The sequence below is a fragment of the Dendrobium catenatum genome, unplaced genomic scaffold (assembly GCF_001605985.2).
Source record: "Dendrobium catenatum unplaced genomic scaffold, ASM160598v2 fragScaff_scaffold_621, whole genome shotgun sequence".
Taxonomy (NCBI): domain Eukaryota; kingdom Viridiplantae; phylum Streptophyta; class Magnoliopsida; order Asparagales; family Orchidaceae; genus Dendrobium; species Dendrobium catenatum.
The window spans coordinates 28,304,163-28,310,711 of NW_021319083.1; the positions used below are offsets into that span (position 1 = coordinate 28,304,163).

At 30.3% G+C, this 6,549-nt stretch overlaps 1 long non-coding RNA gene across 1 annotated transcript; it reads right to left on the reverse strand.

Annotated features, from left to right (window-relative positions):
* Positions 1-684: 684 nt before the first annotated feature.
* LOC114579693 lies at positions 685-3,973 on the reverse strand. The gene is made up of 3 exons (XR_003700776.1): positions 2,883-3,973; positions 1,394-1,452; positions 685-748 (listed from the first exon to the last, which is right to left on the reverse strand). It is a non-coding gene; the product is annotated as an uncharacterized LOC114579693 (long non-coding RNA).
* Positions 3,974-6,549: the final 2,576 nt, after the last annotated feature.

Consider the following 6,549-nt stretch of genomic DNA (forward strand, 5'->3'; position numbering starts at 1 on the left):
AAGTTGCCCTAAGATATATGATTTCCCAACACTTTAATTTAATAAAATAATTTTAATAAAATGACATTATTTTATGCCTCAATATATGTTGTATCTAATATAAAATATATTCAATTATCAATTAATCATGCTGACTCATAATATTTCATTTGCAAATAAATAATCTCCAATCAAATTTCTAAAAATCTCATATACATATGAGAGCTTACATAAGATATTTTTCATCAAATAAAAAATTTATTTTATGAATTCATAAATCTAATATTACATAAATTTTTCACCTGAAAGAAAAAAGGTTACTTCAAGCTTCATATATGTACATAATCAATTTATAATAATAAATATCATCACAAAACATTACATGAAAATCCAAAAAATAGTCCTTATCATGAGGGCTATTTATTTACACAATAGTAGCCTAAGTCTTGGAATCTCTATTTCCACACTTCATTGTCATCCACTTCTGCTTGTAGCCAAAAAGATAAATTGGAATCTGAAATCCGAAATAAAGAAATACAATTTGAAATTTATAAATATACTTTCATTCGAACTGAATCTTTAAAAATGTTTGTTTACCTCTAAGCAAACTAATTCTAAAGTGAGACAACATTTCACCATTTTCACTAAATTTATGATTGCTAAATGGTTGCAACTGAGAAACTATGAAACAAGAATAGCATGTACCTACAACTAGGAGCCATGTTAAGTTCTTCAATGTCATTGAATCCAAAAGAAAATGTTGCTCCATCTGCATAGTTAACATATAAATATTATAAAAAAGAAAGAAATGCTATGAATGAATTCCTGAAATATAAAAGGGAAGGTGATTTACCAATCTATCTCTTCAGATTTTGTAGAGATATCACAAATAAGAGAAAAGCTGGAAACAAAAATTGGAATCTGAAGAGAATTTCTAAACTCAATATCAACTTTTTATTGACTCTGCAAGCAATTAAACATAAATATTTAGCCTACCAAAACAAAACATTTAAAAAACACCATCAAAGTTTAATGAATAATAAGGGAACATAATTTAGCAAATTTATAGTTCTCGCAGAAACCACCAGTCTATTTTATACTCCAAAATGAAAAGTCGTGTCTTCTTACTAATTGAACTTTGCCACCTATCCATTAGGGGTTCTTGAGTAACTTTTAGAACTTTAGCTAAAGCCAACTCTTTTATATATAAAAAAAAAATCATACATAAATAAGTTTTAACATTTGATTTATGATTTATAAAGTGGTGTCGTTTCCTTACATTCTTCCTATTCATGCTAAACTAGATTATGTGTTTCCACATCTGAACTGATGTGATCAAACTATAAGATGAATATCAACAAATTGCCTATATATATCTTACCATTTCTGAAGCAAGTGTCCTTGGACAACTTACAGCTACTTCTAAGAATCACAGTACTGAAAGAATTCACATTGGGAAGGTTCGGTCCTAACCTATCATGACAAAAATCATTTAAAGTGGTTAGTATAACAGAAAATATATTGGCTAGTCTTTTCTCGTAAAAAAGAAAAATTCCAGCACTCAACATAATATCAAGCTACTTAGTTATAAACATCAAAGAGAAACAACTCTACCAACAAATGATAGACGAGCAGGAATCCACTTGAATAGTCCATACATGAATTAAAAATCATAAAATTTGAAACTTTAATGAAACAATATTTATAAATCTATAATAAAAACATTCAATCCACTGAAAATCATAATATTGTTGAAATCTAGATTATAGGATCCATTGCAACTGAATTAAAATATAAAAAATAGTTGTTTTAAGAAGCAGAGAAGAAGCCATCCCACACAAAGCCTAAATCTCATCAAATAAACAGACATAAAAAAGCTAAACCAAAAGCGATCATTTGATGATAATGTAGCACATGAATGTTGAAGTCCTTAAAGGTAGGACTTAGGGCTAAATTAATTGTCGTATTATAGTGGGGAAATGTGAAAAGATGTGTACAAATGTACAACAGAGTGATAAGGAACATCGATTGTCTCATTCATAAATCAAATTCGTTGTCCGTAAACATTTTTATTCACAACAAATGCATTTATACATCTATGCATGCATAAATGTGCATGCTTTCACACCAAATAATTTCTTCATTTGAACTGGAAAGTAAAAAAGAAAAAGTCCTGCAGTTTACATGAAGAGCTGATCAGTCCTAGTAGAGAAGTAACATGTGTATTAAGGCTGATTTGATTGCTTACAAATAGATGAATCAAATATAACCAGCCAAAAAAATGGGGACTCTTCAAATATTTAGAATCGCATATCTACTTTATAAATCTTTTTCATTTTTAGATTGTTCCATGGGTTCAAGCTTACTTTTCAAGGCACCTCACCTTCATCACTTAAAATGGTGGCTTGCAGGTCATTGCACAAGCTTCACTACTTCATCATGAGCAGTCATCACAATGCACTGCTCTTGTTCAAAATTGAGGTAGAAATAATGCATATAAGGCTACATATGAAATATAACTATCAAACTCGTCATTTAAGTGAAAAATATATATTATGCAAGAAAACATAATGATGACATACACATTTTGTATCCCATCATATTCAGTAGATTTTCTCTTTACTTCAACTGTTCTTCAACACAAATTTGATAAACTTTCAGTCCATGTAAAAGCTACGCTTTCATAGAATATATAGTTCAAAAAAAGTGTAGCACAAAGTGAAATGTACATTAACCAGTCTATATTTACTCCATTTACTTCATATTTAAAGACTTCCAAAGATTAGAGAATTTTATATTCAATTAACCATATATAAGGACACCAATCCCTTCCTGCTCCAGTTTATTAAATTTCAACCAATCAGGAAATAAATGTTATACTATACAATGATAATTCAACTCACCAGAAGTGATCATTGACAGCAACAGATGAAGCAGGAGGCTTGTCTTCTTCCTCCAATTCCATATCTGGCTCACCTGAATAAAATTCAGGAAAAACAACGGCAAGATTCTTCAAATCAACAACGGAGAGCTCATTAAGTTGTTACACCAAAAGGTTTGCAGCTCCAAGCTCATACAATGGATGTTTGCTAGCTAATGCAACACACTTCATGCTTGCGTCATCCACAACCTCCATTGAGGAATTTGAATTCCCAACCACAATGCACCTCTCCATTATATATTGAGATTAAAAAAATTATATAAATGTAAATAATAACAAACTAACAATTTTAAATTAAAATTTATCCACTTTATATTATCTCTAATGAAGTGTAATTTTACATCAATATGTTTTGAACGTTCATGAAACAGAATTTTTCATGAGATGAATAGTACTTTGGATAAATGTAGATAAGCTTAGTTCATGCCAATATGAATGTCTTATAGGAAAGCCACAACATCTATTCTTTAATTTCCAAAAGGACAAAAAATAAAAAACAATCCATGGCTGATTGAACATCCACTGAACTAATACAAGCAAAATCACTCATATTTCCAATCAACATATTTATTGATTTTTGTATTTTTAGGAGGTGGATTTTAAATCTAAATCTTTTTTGGATTTAGGAGTTAATTAAAAAAATTTTACCTCAAGGTTTTTGCAAGAGGACTGCAGTGGGAACAGAACTTTGGAGTTAATAAAAACAATTACCTCTAGTTTTTTGCAAGATAACTGTAGCGGGAATAGAACTTTGGAGATAATAAAAAAAATTTTAACTCAACTTTATTGCAAGAGAACTGCAGCGGGGAATAGAACAAGTTCGGAAGAAGATAATATAGATGCTTCCAAATCGTGTAATAGCTATCTTTAAGTTTATAAAAATTTCAAAGAGCCATTATATTTTAACAATGAGGGAGATAAATCCCATTTTTTTTTCACAAAACCAATAAAAAGGAAACTAATGGAAGGGAATAAGAGAAATAAGGAAGAAGAAATACCTACAACATTCCAAGCAATGGAATATCCAATTTTTTCAAACAGAATGAAATTCGTTCTCAAGCATTGAATAGAAATGATTCAAGAAAAGAAATCCTATAACTATGCACATCTCAACAAAATAAGCAAGTTTGTCTTAAGATTTATTTTTAAAAATAAAAGAGAAAATAAAGGCCTAGTGATTCTCAATCTAAGTATGAAAAACTCATAAAAATTCCTTTAACAAATCTCATTATACTCTCTATAAAATAAAATTTGCAAGAAGCTATTAGATTTTAACAATAGGGAGAGAAATCCCTCATTTTATTGTAGAGAAAAGAAAAAAATTTGCAAGAAGCCATTAGATTTTACCAACAGGGAGAGAAATTCCTCATTTTATGTTTTAGAAAAGGAGGAAGAAAGGAACTAATGGAAGGGAATAAGAGAAAGAAGGTAAATAAAGTACCTAAAGCAGAAATAGCAGCTAGGTCAAAGGCAGGATTCGCGGTAGGGGTTGAATGCTTCGGCGTCGAGAGAAGAAGAGATGCAGACGTCTTGGATTCCCTTGATTTTTCGGTCGGTCTTCCTAGGCGTAAGATAGACGAATTCTTGGGATTTTTGATCAGAGGGCGACGGAGTTTGTTTGGGGCATTTTCGCGAATGGAGATATGGAGCGTTCGTGCGAATCTGAGAGAGAGAGAACACGCGCATTCAACGGAGGCGAAGCGATGGAGGCGAGGCGAAGCGCGACGGAGGCAAAGGGACGGAGGCGAAGCAGTTGAATACAAGAAAAATGAAATACACTGTAACTTATTCCAAGATGTTGTGTTAGCGCCTTAGCACCAAATCGCTCTATTAATGGGCACGACATCCAAATATGCCCTAATACATATCTCTTAAGGCACTTAAATATAAGTGTCTTAATATATATGTTGTTATAAATAGATTTTTTTATAGCGATAAGATTCATTAATAATTGAGGAAACTTGCCAACTTCAAAAGGGAGAGTAGAAATTTTATGTCGGCTTTTTGTAATGAGTTCACCATGAGGCTAGAAATTAAGAAGTTGGTTGAGTCCTTAATGGCTTTAATAGGAAATTGTGAAGCAAGCTCATCAAAAGAAAATGATTAAAGAGGAACCACACTACTATGAAATCCATAGTAAATGTAAAATGTTGTGATCGAGTAAACTTGGAAAAGTTAGTTTCCCAAAAAGAGCCACACAAAAGCTTGAGGACATTTTGAATTGATTCCCAACTCTATGAAAGAGAGGAATGGGGTGAACCTAAAAAATTATTAAGGTTTACTCATAATGTAATTTTTTTTACTCTCTATTTTTCCTACAATGACTATGTAATATAATTTTTCAATAAATAAAATAAAATATAATCTATTGCTTATTTTTCTTTCTAAATTTTTGTATTTATTTTCTCTATATGATGGACTAGGTGAATGTTGATCACCATAGAACTTGATCTTTAGTTTTCATAATATTTACAAAATTATGCAAGTATTTAATTTGGTTAAAGAATATAATTATGATTAAAATACAAAAGAGAACATATAACTATTCATAAAGATCAAGTGAAATATGAATATAATGACTATAATGATATCTTATTGAAAGATCCAAAGGATTTGAATCATGAAAGCTAGACAAGGCAAGTTAGAACTTGGCAGATTTTTATTTAATGGGATGACCATAAAATTTCCAATGAAATAAACTTGCCATGACAGTACTTAATGATAATAACTTGGCATGTTAGATTCACAACTCCACTCGCTAAGCTCAATAAGTTTAATGAAAAAATAAGAAATTTTTTTAATGGTATAATGACATTTGTTTGTTTATAATTTGGCTAACATACCAAAAGAGAGCTAAGGATTAAAATAAAATACTTAAATTAATAAGTTTGATATTTCATAATAATAAACTAAGATGTTATAAATATGTATGTATATAGCAATAATTCTATATAATATGAATCCTTTGTGGACCAAGCCTTATGCCAAATTTATAGCCTCTATAAGGGTAACCACCTGGAATCGCTAATAAGAAGGGACTTATATATTACTTATTAGGGATCTTATTGCAAAGGTTGGGAGTCAACCTCTAAGGCTATATATTGCTTTTATTAAACTTACCATCACTTTTGATGACAGCCACCATATGTCATATATTACATTTTCTATAGGATTGACCATCTATGCTCACTAACTAGAAGGTGCTCATATACTTCTTAGTATTTATCTTGTTATAAAGAGAAGAGTTTTTTTCTAGAACTTCTTTTAGGTAATCAACAATTCCATTGAATACACTAAGGAAGCCCTTTATGGATTTTACTTGAAAATTAATTAAAAATATGAAAAATTTTATACTCTATGAGAGTGTAATTGAAATAATAAATTCTAATATTTTGTTATGGATTTATTAGAATGAAAGGATGGTAATATTTATTTACTCATAATCAATAAAAATTGCTTAGGTAATTTTGTAAGAATTGGAAGGTGATATAATCAATAGTAGACTTTCCTTCTTCTTTGGGTGCCCCAAGCTCTCTTACAGGTCCTATATTTAACTGCTTTAGCTCATATATAGGGAGTAGTCCTACTAGTTTAGACTTGAATCTGGACTAAGACTTTCCTATTTTCCA